The sequence below is a fragment of the Cervus canadensis genome, chromosome 15, assembly GCF_019320065.1.
Source record: "Cervus canadensis isolate Bull #8, Minnesota chromosome 15, ASM1932006v1, whole genome shotgun sequence".
Lineage (NCBI taxonomy): Eukaryota > Metazoa > Chordata > Mammalia > Artiodactyla > Cervidae > Cervus > Cervus canadensis.
The window spans coordinates 26597098-26613536 of NC_057400.1; the positions used below are offsets into that span (position 1 = coordinate 26597098).

The window sequence follows — 16439 nt, forward strand, 5'->3', positions numbered from 1 at the left end:
TCTATTCAATAAAACAATATATTTTATCCGTTTCTCTCTCCTTTCCACCCTCCTTTCTTCTTTCCTTCCTTCCTTCCTATGGACAAGGTAGTATCAAAATTTAATGTTATAAACTTCTAAGATGTGGAAAGAGTTGTGTACTGACTCAGAATAATTCTGCATCTGTGTGACTTTACCTTTTTAGGTAGATATGTTGTTATTATAAAGTTATAGATGTACAATGCAATTTTTAAAAATTCTAAGTTTCTTCTTTAATGTCATCCAAAAATAAAACCACCAAAGTTAAAAATTATCTTTAAGATTCAGTCTGGGTTTTTGTTTCAGAGTTTGGATGGCACCATGTCCAGATATGTGACCTAATAGTCATTAAAGATCCAAACCCAATTCAAACCTTATTCAAGACATGCCCAACTGATAATGTTTTATCCCTTCAAGCTATCTGATTCCTTGATGTCCCTGCATTTGCATTTTTTCTAAATATCAAGACAGAAAACCTTGGAACCTCAAAGGAAGAATAAATTACATAACTGATTAATACTAATTGTTCTTTACTTAGTAATTATCCCCAAGTTTTCAAGGAAATATTTCTGTTACTCTTACACAGTGAAAATACATATGGACAAACTTTAGGTGCAACAACATGCAGATGAGTTTTATAACATAAAAAACTAAGCAATTTTTGTAAAGAGCAATAATTTACTGAAAGGTGGAGGGTATTTTCTTTAGGATATTAGTTTGTTCTGAGTCAGGTAAGCTATCAAAGGGAGAAAGAAGTTGACAGTTTATTTGTAGCCATCATTTAAAATCCATACCATTCTTTCCCTGGGCCAGGGAAGATCCCTGGAGAGAGAAATGGCAAGCACTCCAGTATTCTGGCCTGAAAAAGCCCATGGACAGAGGAGCCTAGTGGACTACAGTCCAATGTATTCAGAGTCAAACACGACTGAGCGACTAAGCATAGCACACACAGCACCATATCCTTCTCATAGGAGCTCATTACGAAAAGCACCTCTCACTATGCAAGAGGTTGTACAAGTTAAAAGTTCTTCATTTGGATGGCCTTCAAAGAGCCTTGCAATGACAGATGGTTTGGTTAATTACAGAATTAAACTTTATGCTAGTGAGACATAATTTCAGTGAATAATATTTTCCAGACAGAGTTTAATAAGCAACTTGTGGTTGAGTAGCCTTTTGCCCAAAAAAGGGAACCAGGTCTCTGTGACTACCTTCTGCATTCAGAGACCATGAGAGCAGAGGATGTCAACGTGGCCACCCTAGGAAATGAGTTCCAGTAACCTTATCAGAGCCTGACAGAATGACCCCACCCTAGATGTTGTGAAAGAAGGACTGTTGAAATAGCACCTGGCATTTCACTCTGAACTCCTATAACACTTGCTGATTCACTGACCACAGTGAAGGGAAAGTACAAGGGATGTTCAGCTGGCCTTCCTGGGGGAGTCCTGCTGGTAAACATGGACTCATCTGAGAAATCACAGGTTTTAACAGTCACATAAAAAAAATCTTATGTGTTTTTGAAATGTGGTAAGGCAACTCACTTTTTAAAAGGTTGCACTTTACAAGGATTAAAAACTAGATATCTGGATATTAGCAAAAGGAATGTCTTTATAATCATGGATCCTTTATGGTTGTTTTTTATGTATTTTATTAATGAAAAGTAGTTGGGATCATTAGTATCTAGTATAACCAGAAGCCTTTTTGATGAACAGAGTTTTTCCAGGTAATTTGGGAAGACTATGCTTGACTCTGCTTGACAAACTTGAATGAGGTCAAAAGAAGAGATTTCATATGGAGGCCACTAGTTCTGACATTTTTAGTTTTAGAAATAGTATCTAATCTGAGTAGAACCAAGGAGGGCTTACTTGGTTCTGTAAAAGTTTAGAAAATTGGTAATATATGCAATACTATACAAGATTTAATTTAAAAATTTTATGTATGTTTTTGAACATAGCTATGGCACCCCACTCCAGTACTCTTGCCTGGAAAATCCCATGGACGGAGGAGCCTGGTAGGCTGCAGTCCATGGGGTCGTTAAGAGTAAGACACGACTGAGCAACTTCACTTTCACTTTTCACTTTCATGCATTGGAGAAGGAAATGGCAACCCACTCCAGTGTTCTTGCCTAGAGAATCCCAGGGATGGGGGAGCTTGGTGGGCTGCTGTCTATGGGGTCACACAGAGTCGGACACGACTGAGCAACTTAGCAGCAGCAACAGCATGGCTATACGTGTAAATACTAGATTTATAGAGGGATGAGTCTGCACTTGTTGCTTGTTCTTCAGGAAATAGACAAAAAGAAATTAAACTGATTTTCTCTCCAATAAATTGATGACCACTTTTGCTAAATCAAAACCATATTCAGAGTTCAGTTCAGTTGCTCAGTCATGTCGGACTCTTTGCGACCCCATGAACCGCAGCCTGCCAGGCCTCCCTGTCCATCACCAACTCCCGGAGTCCACCCAAACCCATGTCCATTGAGTCGGTGATGCCATCCAGCCATCTCATCCTCTGTCATCCCCTTCTCCTCCTGCCCCCAATCCCTCGCAGTATCAGAGTCTTTTCCAATGAGTCAACTCTTCGCATGAGGTGGCCAAAGTATTGGAGTTTCAGTTTCAGCATCAGTCCTTCCAGTGAACACCCAGGACTGATCACCTTTAGGATGGACTGGTTGGATCTCCTTGCAGTCCAAGGGATTCTCAAGGGTCTTCTCCAACACCACAGTTAAAAGCATCAATTCTTCGGTGCTCAGCTTTCTTTATAATCCAACTCTCACATCCATACAGGACTACTGGAAAAACCATAGCCTTGACTAGACAGACCTTTGTTGGCAACAGTTGATAAACTAACTGCCACTCAGAAAGCATTCAAATGACTATCCTATCATGAAAATTTCCTGTTCAATTCTATTAATCACACTTTCAGTAGTTTTTTGGAAATGTTAGTTACAAGATGGTATAATCACTTTTTTCATCTTTATATTACTATAATTTTCGGGGTATGGCACATTTTGAATGGAAAATGTTTAAATTAGTAACTAACTGACTCAGACTACTCAGAATATAACTATCAAAACTTAATTCAACAAATACTTGCTATTTCTATAAAGTATTGTTTAGCTAACAGAATTAGATTATATATATATATATATATATATATGTACTCTCTGAACTTACAAAAAAAAAATTGCTCTGGTTTTCATGGTGATAACAGACTGTGGTCTAATGACCTAGGGGAAGAATTGTGACAAATGACATAAAATTTATTATAAAATCATCACAATAGGACAGAGGACACAATTTCTTTCTTTCTTTTGCTTTTATTGGCTGTGTTGGGTCTTCATCACTGTGCAGACTTTTCTCTATCTGTGGTGCATGGGCTTCTTGTTGCAGTGGTTTCCTTGTTACGAAGCACAGAACTCTCTAGAGCATAGGTACGCAATAGTTGTGGAGCTTAGCAGCTCCATGACATGTGGGATCTTCCCAGACCAGGGATGAAACCCATCCCCTCCATTGGCAAGTAGATTCTTTACAACTGAGCCACCAGGGAAGCCTCAAGATTCCTCTGATTAGAATATTTCTAAAGGTTAGTGGAAGAGTGAATGAAAAAAGCTACAAGTTACAACATATCTTGTGTTCCTTTTAAATGTGCTATGCATTGCAGCCTTTTACCTTCAGGGTAAGAACTTAGAAGAGTAAGGCTCAGGGCAATTGTTAATTGTTTAGGACACACAGAATGATAGAAATCTTACCAATTTGTAAAATGTATCTTCCTGTAAGAATGTTTAATTTTAAAATAAACTGTGTTGAAGCATAATATGCATTTAATAAAATATACCCATTTAAAGCATATTGTAAAGATGTGTACATGAGATCACCACCACAATTAATCTAGAATCTTTTCATCAACTCATAAGGTTTCTTTGTGTCCCAAATTAGTCACCCTCCTTCTTCCAATCAACTCCAGGAAACCACAGAGCTGTTTTCTGTCACCATGTATTGTACTTTGCTTCACATATAATTTTGCACCAAAGGCGCAGTACATTTTATACTCTAGTGTCTGGCTGATTTCCATAAGTTTAGTGGTTATGGTCTCCATCCATGTTGTATCATGTATTATCACTAGTTCTCCCTTTCTTTTGGGCTTCCCTGGTGGTTCAGAGGTTAAAGTGTCAGCCCGCAATGTGGGAGACCGGGGTTCGATCCCTGGGTCGGGAAAATTCCCTTGGAGAAGGAAATGGCAACCCACTCCAGTATTCTTGCCTGGAGAATCCCATGGACAGAGAAGCCTGGCAGGCTACAGTCCATGGGGTTGCAAAGAACCGGACATGACTGAGCGACCTGACTGCAATTAATTCCATTGTATTCCATTGTTTGAGTTTACCACAATTTGTTTACCTGCTAATCTGATAATAGACATTTAGATTGTACCTAGATTTTGGCTGTTAAGAATAAAGCTTTTTTTTTTCTAACAAGTTTTATTTGTTGTATGTGGGCATATTTTTTCATTTCTGCTACGTAAATAGAAATGGAATTTCTAAGTCATATGAAAAGTATGGGTTTGATTTTATCAGAAAAGGACAAGCAACTCTCCAAAATGAAAGAGCTTTTGGTACATCCAATTTTCCATCAGAAAGGTGTGAGATTTCCAGTTGTTCCCCATCTTCACTTTTACTTGTCAAGGTTTCTTTCTTTCTTTTTCTTTTTTCTTTTTTTTTTTTGCTTTTCTTTTATTTGCTTGTTTGCCTTTCTTTAAGCATGTAGTGGTTTTTCAGTTGGTTTTAGTTCGTTGACAAATGATGTTGAACACAGTTCTATGTAATTATTGGCCATTTGTATTACTTCCTCTGTGAAGCCTTATTTCTCATACTTTGTCCTTTTAATATGGTTTTGCTTTTTATGTATATTCTGAATACAAAATGTTGTTAGATATATGCACTATGAATATTTTTCCCAGGCAGTGGCTTTTCTTTTCATTTTCTTAACAATGTTGTTTTTTTAGGAGCAGAATATTTTAATTGTGCTAAGTTCAATTTATCATTTTCTTTAATGATTAATAAGAGGTTTTTGAGTAAATATTTGCTTACCCTGAAGTTTTGAACATTTTTTTTCTCATCTTTTCTATTAAATTTTTATTACTGTAGCTTTTACATTTAGTTCTTTGTTCTATTTTGGGTTAATTTTTGTGTAAGGATGAAGAGAAAAGCTGAAATTATTTTTTCACTTAGATATACTTAGATATTTTTTCACTCAGATATTTTCCAGCACTGTTTTTTTTTTTTTTTTTTTTGAAAAAGCTCTATTGATCCATTAAATAACTTTGGCAGTAGTGTCAGAAGTTAGTTGATCCTATCAATATTCTATTAGATTGTCTAGTGTCTGTTACCAAAATCATACAATCTTGATTACATTAGCTTTTTTATTAATAGTATGTCATTAAAGTAGCTTGTATGTGTCTCCAAGAATTGTTTTTCTTTTGGAATTGCTTTGAATGTTCTATATTATTTGCTTTTAGAAATTTACACATACACACACACATACACTTACAATGGTCATTGGGAGTTTTCTTTGGACTCCATTGAATTAATAGAGTAAATTGAATGAATTGGCATCTTGAAAAATTTATTCTTTCAATGCATAGAACATTTATTTTTTTAATAGGTTTGCAGTATATGTTTTTCACATATTTTGCTATATTTATCATTAATTTTTCCATGTTTATGGTATATTAATTGCCATTTAAAAATGCATTTTCCCACCTATTCATTGAGAATTATAGAAACACAATTGATTTTTTCTTTTCGCATGTTAACCTTACATCCCAAGAACTCAATAAGTTACTAGTTCTACTGTTATGTATAGATATTAGATTCTTAGATTTTTATATACATAAGTATATGCTTTTCCTTGATAAAGACAATATTATTTCTTCTGTTGTAATATTTAAACCTTTTATTTATTTTTCTTGCCTTAAAGCACAGGCTAAGGCTTCCATTATGATAATCAATGTAAGAATTTACTAAGAGGAAGCACTCTTGTCTTGTTTATGTCTTAAAAGAAAGTATACACAGTCATTCCTTGGTGGTATTGTGGGTTCACAAGTCACACGATTTTTTTGGTTTTCCCCATGCAAGTTATGTTTCCACTATACTATAGTCCATTAAGTGTGCAATAGTATTATGTCTCAAAAATGTATACCTTAATTAAACATATTTTATTGTTAAAAAATGCCAACAATTATCTGAGCCTTCAGCAAGTCATAATCTTTTTGCTCCTTAAGAGTCTTGTCTCAGTGTCGATGACTGCTGACTGATCAGGGTGATGATTACAGAAGGTTGGGGTGGCTGCAGCAGTTATTAAAATAAGAAAACAATGAAGTTTGCTGCATCTGTTGATTCTCCCTTCATGAGTGCTTCCTCTGTAGCATTCAATACTGTTTGATAGCATTTTAACCACAGTAGAGCTTCTTTCAAAATTTAAATCAGTTCTCTCAAACCCTGCCCCTGCTAATGTTATACACCCTTTGTTATAATTTCAACATCTTCATAGCATCTTATCCGGGAGTAGTTTTCATCTCAATTAATTATTTTCTTTGCTCATCCATAAGAAGGAAATCCTCATCTGTACAAATTTCATCCTGAGATTGCAGGATTTCAGTTTCATCTTCCGGTTCCACTTCTAGTTCTAGTTCTCTAGTTGTTTCCACTTCACCTCTAGGTACTTCCTTCACTAAAGTCTTGAGTCCCTCCAAGTCATCCATAAGAGCTGGGATGAACTGCTTCCACATTCCTGCTAATGTTGATATTTCAACCTCTTCCCATGAATCTAAAATACAATTACCAGCATCTAGAAGAGTGAATCCTTTCCAGAAAGTTTTCAATTTACTTTATCCAAATCCAACAGAGGAGTCACTATCTGAGGCGGCTATAACTTTATGAAATGTATTTCTTAAATAAAAAGACTTGAAAGTCAAAATTACTCTTTGATTTATAACCTGCAGAATGAGTGTTGTGTTGGTAGGCATGAAAACAACGTGAATATTATTGTACATCTCCACTAGAAATTTTGGGTGTCATGTGCGTTGTCAACAAAAATTAATATTTCAAAAGAAATCTTTCTTTCCTGAACAGTAGGCCACAACAGTGGGCTTAAAGTATTCAATAAACCATGTTGTCAACAGCTATCATCAGGCTATGTTATTCTATTTATAGAGCACAGGCAGAGTAGAGTTAGCACAATTCTTAAGGGATCCAAAACTTTCAGAAAGGTAACTGTGTATTGACTTCATCTTAAAATCACTAGCTGCCTTAACTCCTTCAAGACAGTCAGCCTGTCCTTTTTAAGCTTTGAAGCCAGGCATTAACTTCTCTTCTCTGGTTATGAAGATCTTCTTTTATAGCAGGCTGTTTGTCCAATGAAAAATATATTGTTTATCATAGCCACTTTCCTTAATTATCTTAGCTAGATCTTTTAGATGGCTCACTACAGATTCTACATCAACACTTGCTGCTTCACTTTGCACTTTTATGTTATGAAGATGGCTTCTTTCATTAATCCTCATGAACCAACCTCTTCTAGCTTCAATCTTTGCTTCTGCAGCTTCCTTATCACTCTCTGCCTTCATAGACTTGAAAAGAATTAAGGCCTTGCTCCGGATTAGGCTTTAGCTTAGGGAGATGTTGTGGTTGGCTTGATTTTCCATCCAGACCACTAAAACCTTCCCCATATTAGCAATGAGGTTGTTTAGCTTTCTTATCATTTCTGTGTTTACTAGATTAGCACTTTCAACTTCCTTGAAGAGCTTTCTCTTCACATTCAAACTTGGCTAACTGGTGCAAGAGGCCTAGCTTTCAGCCTGTCTAGGCTTTCAACAAGCCTTTCTCACTAAGCTTAATCATTTCTAGCCTTTGATTTAAAGTTAGAGACATGTGACTCTTTCTGTTTCTTGAACACTTAGAGGCCATTGTGGGGTTCTTAACTGGCCTAATTACAATGTAGTTTTGTTTCAGAGAAGAGGGAAGGCTAAGGAGAGAAGGAGGTATGGGGGAAATAGCCAGTGAATGGAGTAGTCAGAACTTACATAATGTTTAAAAATTAAACTTGCTATCTTATACGGTCATGATTCCTGGTGCCCCTAAACAATTATAATAGTAATATCAAAGATTGCTGATCACAGGTTATCATATCAAATATAATAAAAACAGAAAAGTTTGAAATACTGTGAGAATTATCAAAATGTGATGCAGAGACAGAAAGTGAGCAAATGCTGTTGGAAAACTGGAGCTGATAGACTTGCTTGAGACAGAGTTTCCACCAATCCTCAATTTGTAAAAAGCACAATATTTGTGAAGCACAATAAAGCAAAATGTATTTTAAAAAGTATGCCTATAGTCTCTCTAAATTCTTACTCTATATAACACGTATCTTAATAAATGTATTGTTTTGTGGCCTACAATATAGGCTACCTCAGTCATTATTCCAAGTATACCTAAAAAGAATATGGATCTGGTGTTGATGATAGGATTGGTGGTGTCCTATAAATGTAATTAAAGTCAAGTTGGTTTGTAATATTGTTCACATCTTCTTTACTGTAATTTTATTTGTCTACTTAAACTATTAATTTCTCAGACAGGAGTGTAAAAATTTCCAAACAATTGATTCCATTTGTTCTTTTGTTGTTTTTTCATTTATGGCAGTTGTTATATCATTTATTTGGAAGTTCTGGTAATAGCTACATAGATATATTTATCAATATGATTGATTCTTTTATCTCTGATACAGTTCTTAACCTGAAATCTACTCTACCTGATATTAATATTGTCACTTCACCTTTCATTTAGTTAGAGGTTGAGCAGTATATCTTTTTTATTTAATATATATGTGTTTTAGTGATTAAATTATACCTCTGGTTAATAGCATATAACAAATTCTTGATTTTTTTTCTAGTGTTATAGTCTCTTTCTTTAACTGCAATGTTTGGATTGTTATATTTAATGTGATTATTGATAAACTTATGTTCAAATCTGTCATCCTGATACTTATTTGCTAGCTAACCAATCTATACTTACTCTAGTTTTCTTTTTTTTCCTCTTATTTTAAATTAATTGGATATTCTTTAAAATTCCATTTTACCCACACTGTAGGCTTATAAGTTTTACTTCTTCCTTTTAGTTTTCTAGTAATTGCTCTAGAGATACAGAATATATTTTAAACCTAATCACATTCCATCTGTGAATAATAGATGATACTTCATATAGAATATAAGAATACTTCAAGCATATATATCCATCCCTTCTTAGTTGTTTTCTTGTTTTTATCCATTTTATTTCTACATATTTAATTGACCCCGTGATATATTATTGTTATTTTTGCATTAAATATTTTATTATTTTTAAAGCATCTTCATTTTTCAAAGTTATTTTGATTTTCAAAATTTCCTGGTAGATTTGATGAGAATGTGTCTTTGATGCAATATTTGATATATGACCAATAGCTTAAGAGTGAGATGATATTAAAATTCTTCTTTTATTGTCTTTTGGATATATTAGTATGAGAGTGGTGGATTTAAATTTTCTAAAATAATAGTAAAATTGTCTATTTTCATTGTATTTTTGTCAAATTTTGAAACTTTATTTTAACTTATTTCCAGTGTTATAATCTCTGACTTGAATTGTAATGCTTCAATCATTATATTTAATGAAGTTATTGTACATGGTGACCTCACTATGTTCACATCCTGGTGAGTTTAATCTGATATATTTTTTTAAATTGATGTGGTTATGAGAATGTAGGAATAAAGGTAACATTCTTACCATGTTGGGAATGTAAACCAGTGAAGCCACTGTGGAAAACAGTATGGAGGTTCATAAAAATATTAAATATAGAATTACCATATGATTTAGCAATTCCACTTGTGGGAAGTTTTCTGAAGGAAATACAAATATTAATAAAAAATATATGCAATCCTATGTTTCTAAGGCAAAACATTCAATATCACAGTAATCCAAGTCTATGCCCCAATCAGTAATGTTGAAGAAGCTGGAATTGAATGGTTCTATGAAGACCTACAAGACCTTCTCAAACTAACACCAAAAAAAAAAAAAAAAAAGATGTCCTTTTCATCGTATGAAACTATAATGCAAAAGTAGTAAGGCAAGAGACACCTAGAGTAACAGGCAGGTCTGGCTTTGGAGTACAGAATGAAATAGGGCAAAGGCTAACAGAGTTTTGCCAAGAGAACACAGTGGTCATAGCAAACACTCTCTTCCAACAACACAAGAGACGACTCTACACATGGACATTACCAGATGATCAATACCGAAATCAGATTGATTATATTCTTTGGGTCAGAAGATAGAGAAGCTTTACATATTCAGAAAAAACAAGACCAGGAAGCTGACTGTGGCTCAGATCATGAACTCCTTATTGCAAAATTCAGACTTAAGTTAAAGAAAGTACAGGAAGAAAACTAGGCCATTCATGTATGACCTAAATCAAATCCTTTACGATTATACTGTGGAAGTGACAAATAGATTCAAGGGATTAGACCTGGTAGACAGACTGCCTGAAGAACCATGGACAGAAGTTTGTAACATTATACAGGAGGCTGTGATCAAAACCATCCCCAAGAAAAACAAAGGGAAAATGGTTGTTTGAGACGGTCTTACAAACAGCTGAGCAAAGAAGAGAAGGAAAAGCAAAGGAGAAAAGGAAAGATATACCCATATGAATGCAGAGTTCCAAAGAAAAACAAGGAGAGAGAAGAAAGCCTTCCTAAGTGAGCAGTGGAAACAAATAGAGGAAAACAATGGAATGTAAAGACTAGAGATCTCTTCAAGAAAATTAGAGATACCAAGGGAATACCTCATGCAAAGTTGGGCACAATACAGGACAGAAACGGTATGGACCTAACAGAGGCAGAAAATATTAAGAAGAGGTAACAAGAATACACAGAAACTATACAAAAAGATCCTAATGACCTGGATAACCACAATGGTGTGATCACTCACCTAGAGCCAGATATTCTGGAGTATGAAGTCAAGTGGGCCTTAGGAAGCATCATGATGAACAAAGCTAGTGGAGGTGACGGAATTCCAACTGAGCTATTTCAAGTCCCAAAGGATGATGCTGTCAAAGTGCTACACTCAAAATGCCAGCAAATTTGGAAAACTCAGCAGTGGCAACAGGACTGGAAAAGGTCAGTTTTCATTCTAACCCCAAAGAAAGGCAATGCCAAAGAATGTTCAAACTACTGCACAGTTGCACACATTTCACATCCTAGCAAGGTAATGCTCAAAATTCTTCAAGCTAGGCTTCAACAGTATGTGAACTGAAAACTTCCAGAGGTACAAGCTGGATTTAGAAAAGCAGACGAACCAGAGATCAAATTGCCAATATTCATTGGATCATAGAAAAAGCAAGAGAATGCCAGAAAAAAACATCTACCTCTGCTTCATTGACTATGCTAAAGCCTTTGATTGTGTGGATCACAACAAACTGGAAAATTCTTTAAAAGATGGGAATACCAGATCATGTTTCCTGCCTCCTGAGAAACTTGTACACAGGTCAAGTAGCAACAGAACTGGACATAGAACAATGGACTGGTTCCAAATTGGGAAAGGAGTATGTCACAGCTTGTATATTGTCACCTTGCTTATTTACCTTATATGCAGTGTACTGCATGCAAAATGCTGGACTGGATGAAGCACAAGCTGAAATCAGGATTGCCAGGAGAAATAGCAATAACCTCAGATATGCAGATGACACCATCTTTACGGCAGAAAGCAAAGAGAAACTAAAGAGCTTCTGATGAAGGTGGAAGAGGACAGTGAAAAAGCTGGCTTAAAACTCAACATTCAAAAAACTAAGAGCATGTCATCTGGTCCCATCACTTCATAGCAAACAGATGGGGAAACGATAGAAACTGTTACAGACTTTATTTTCTTGGGATCCAAAGTCACTGCAATTGATGACCGTAGCCGTGAAATTAAAATACACTTGCTCCTTGGAAGAAAAGCTATGACAAATATAGACAGTGTATTTAAAAACAGAGACATTAATTTGCCTACAAAGGTCTGTATAATCAAAGCTATGGTTTTCCAGTAGTTATGTATGGATGTGAGAGTTGTACCATAAAGAAGGCTGAGTGCTGAAAATTGATGCTTTCGAACTGTAGTGTTGGAGAAGACTCTTGAGAGTCTCTTGGACTGCAAGGAGGTCAAAGTAGTCAATCCTGAAGGAAATCTACCCTGAACATTTATTGGAAGGATTGAGGCTGAAGCTGAAGCTCCAATACTTTGACGAACTGATGCCAATAGCTGACTCACTAGAGAAGACCTTGCTGTTAGGAAAGATTAGTGGCAAAAGGAGAAGAGGCGACAGAAGACAAGATGGTTGGATGGCATCACTGACTCAATGGACGTGAGTTTGAACAAACCCAGGTAGACGGTGAAGGACAGGAAAGCCTGGAGTGCTGCAGCCCATGGGGTTGCAAAGAGTCAACAGGACTGAGCAACTGAACAAGAGCAACAATGTTAAAAGTATCATTATTCACAATGGTCAAGATAGGAAGTAACCTAAGAACCCGAATCCATCTATAGATGATTAGATAAGGAAGATGTGGTATTTGTGTACAATGGAATACTCATTGGCCATAAAAAAAGAATGATACCTTCCTATCTGTGACAAGATGTGTGGACCTAGAGGGAATTACACTAAGTGAAATAACTCAGAGAAGACACGTATTGTATTGTCTCACTTTATATGTAGAATCTGAAAAACATCATGAATTAACATAAAACATAAACAGAAGCATAGATACAGATAAAACAGATGATTGTTCTAGGTGGGAGATGATGAGTGAGATTGGTGAAGGAAATTAAGAGGTAAATACATACAAACTCCCAGTTACAAAATAAATACATGAGTCAATGGGATAGAATGTACAATATGGGGAATATAATCAATAATAATATAAAATTGTTATATGGTGTCAAATGGTAACTAGGCTTATTGTGGTGATCATTTTGTAATGTATAGAAATATCAAATCACTTTATTTTACATGGGTAACTTAAATACTTACAATTACACTTCAAAAAACAAAGAAGCAAACAGACTTAGCAGATGTGTGGTTATGAGACACAGAGTTAGGGGGAGGAAAAATTGAATGAAAGTGGTCAAAAGGTTCAAACTTCTATCTACAAGATAAATTAAGTACTAAGGATGTAATGATATTGAATGGTTTGCCTTGGAGACAGACAGAGATCATTCTGTCATTTTTGAGATTGCATCCAAGTACTGCATTTTGGACTCTTTCATTGACTATTATGGCTACTCCATTCCTTCTAAGGGATTCTTGCCCACAGTAGTAAATATAGTGGTCATCTGAGTTAAATTCACCCATTCCGGTCCATTTTAGTTTGCTGATTCCTAAAATGTTGATGTTCATTCTTACATCTCCTGTTTGATCACTTCCAACTTGCCTTCATTCATGGACTTAAGATTCCAGGTTCCTATGCAAAGAACAATAGTAAAGAGCAGTAAAGAATACTAGAGAACAATAGTTCTTTACAGCATCGGAATTTACTTCCATCTTCAGTCACATCCACAACTGGATGTTGTTTTTGCTTTGGCTCCATCCTTTCATTCTTTCTGGACTTATTTCTCCACTGATCTCCAGTAGCATATTGGGCACCTACTGACCTGTGCAGTTCATCTTTTGGTGTCCTAACTTTTTGCCTTTTCATATTGCTCATGGGGTTCTCAAAGCAAGACTACTGAAGTGGTTTGCTATTTCCTTCTCCAGTGGACCACATTTGGTAAGAACTTTCCACCATGACCTGTCCATCTTGGGTGGCCCTACACAGCATGGCTCGTAGTTTCATTGAGTTAGACAAGGCTATGGTCCATGTGATTAGATGCAATCTCAAAAATGACAGTATGATCTCTGTTCGTTTCTAAGGCAAACCATTCAATATCACATTAATTCAAGTCTATGCCCAGACCAGTAATGATGAAGAAGCTGAAGATGAACAGTTCTATGAAGACCTACAAGACCTTTTAGAACTAACACCCAAAAAAGATGTCCTTTTCATTGTAGGGAACTGGAATGCAAAAGTAGGACGTCAAAAAACACCTGGAGTAACAGGCAAATTTGGCTTTGGAGTACAGAATGAAGAAGAGCAAAGGCTAATAGAGTTCTGCCAAGCGAACACACTGGTCATAGCAAACACCCTCTTCTGACAACACAAGAGAAGACTCCACATATGGACATCACCAGATGGTCAACACCGAAATCAGACTGATTATATTCTTTGCAGCCAAAGGTGGAGAAGCTCTATACGGTCAGCAAAAAAAAAAAAAGACCGGGAGCTGACTGTGTGGCACAGATCATGAACTCCCTATTGCCAAATTCAGACTGAAATTGAAGAAAGTGGGGGAAACCACTAGACCATTCAGGTATGACCTAAATCAAATCCCTTACGATTATACAGTGGAAGTGAGAAATAGATTTAAGGGACTAGATCTGATAGACAGAGTGCCTGATGAACTATGGACAGAGGTTCATGACATTGTACAGGCGACTGGGATCAAGACCATCCCCAAGAAAAAGAAATGCAAAAAAGCGAAATGGCTGTCTGAGGAGGGCTTATGAATAGCTGGGAAAAGAAGAGACACAAAAAGCAAAGGAGAAAAGGAAAGATATACCCATTTGAATGCAGAGTTCCAAAGAAAAACAAGAGAGATAAGAAAGCCTTCCTCAGCGATCAATGCAAAGAAATAGAGGAAAATAATAGAATGGGAAACACTAGAGATCTCTTCAAGAAAATAGAGATACCAAGGGAAAATTTCATGTAAATGGGCTCAATAAAGGACAGAAATGGTATGGACCTAACAGAAGCAGAAGACATTAGGAAGAGGTGGCAAGAATACACAGAAAAACTGTACTAAAATGATCTTCATGACCCAGATAGTCACAAAGATGTGATCACTCACCTAGAGCCAGACATCCTAGAATGTAAAGTCAAATGGGCCTTAGGAAGCATCACTACAAACAAAGCTAGTGGAGGTGATGGAATTCCAGTTGAGCTATTTCAAATCCTAAAAGGTGATGCTGTGAAAGTGCTACCCTCAATATGCCAGCAAATTTGGAAAACTCAGCAGTGGCCACAGACCTGGAAAAGATCAGTTTTCATTCCAATTCCAAAGAAAGGCAATGCCGAAGAATGCTCAAACTATCGAACAATTGCACTCATCTCACATGCTAGTAAAGATATGCTCAAAATTCTCCAAGCCAGGCTTCAGCAATACACGAACCGTGAACTCCCAGATGTTCAAGCTGGTTTTAGAAAAGGCAGAGGAACCAGAGATCAAATTGTCAACATCTGCTGGATCATAGAAAAAGCAAGGGAGTTCCAGGTTGGGAAGCAACAGTTAGAACTAGACATGGAACAACAGACGTTTTGCAAATAGGAAAAGGAGTACATCAAGGCTGTATATTGTCGCCATGACTATTTAACTTATATGCAGAGTATATCATGAGAAACACTGGGCTGGTTGAAGCACAAGCCAGGAGAAATATCAATAACCTCAGAAATGCAGATGACACCACCCTTAGGGCAGAAAGCGAAGAAGAACTAAAGAGACTCCTGATGAAAATGAAAGAGGAGAGTGAAAAAGTTGGCTTAAAACTTAGCCTGGCATCCAGTCCCGTCACTTCATGGCAAATAGATGGGAAAACAGTGGAAATAGTGGCAGACTTTATTTTTGGGTTCCAAAATCACTGCAAATGGTGACTGCAGCCATGAAATTAAAAGATGCTTACTCCTTGGCAGGAAAGTTATAACCAGGCGAGGCAGCATATTAAAAAGCAGAGACATTACTTTGCCAACAAAGGTTCATCAGGTCAAGGCTATGAACTGAAGGATATAATATACATGATTAATATAATTAACACTCAGTTCATTTCAGCTAAGTTGTTCAGTCATGTCTGACTCTTCGCACCCCCATGAACTGCAGCACGCCAGGCCTCCTTGTTCATCACCAACTTCCGGAGTTTACCCAAACTCATGTCCATTGAGTCGGTGATGCCATCCAACCATCTGATCCTCTGTCGTCCCCTTCTTCTCCTGCCCTCAATCTTTCTTAGCATCAGTGTCTTTTCAAATTAGTCAGCTCTTTGCATCAGGTGGCCAAAGTATAGGAGTTTCAGCTTCAATATCAGTCCTTCCAATGAACACCCAGGACTGATCTCCTTTACTACATACTGGTTGGATCTCCTTGCAGTCCACGGATTCTCAAGAGTCTTCTCCAACACCACAGTTCCAAAGCATCAATTCTTTGGCACTCAGTTTTCTTTATAGTCCACCTCTCACATCCATACATGATTACTGGGAAAATCATAGCCTGGACTAGATGGATCTTT

At 36.5% G+C, this 16439-nt stretch overlaps 1 pseudogene; it reads right to left on the reverse strand.

Annotated features, from left to right (window-relative positions):
* Nucleotides 1-6217: 6217 nt before the first annotated feature.
* LOC122454025 lies at nucleotides 6218-7978 on the reverse strand (annotated as a pseudogene).
* Nucleotides 7979-16439: the final 8461 nt, after the last annotated feature.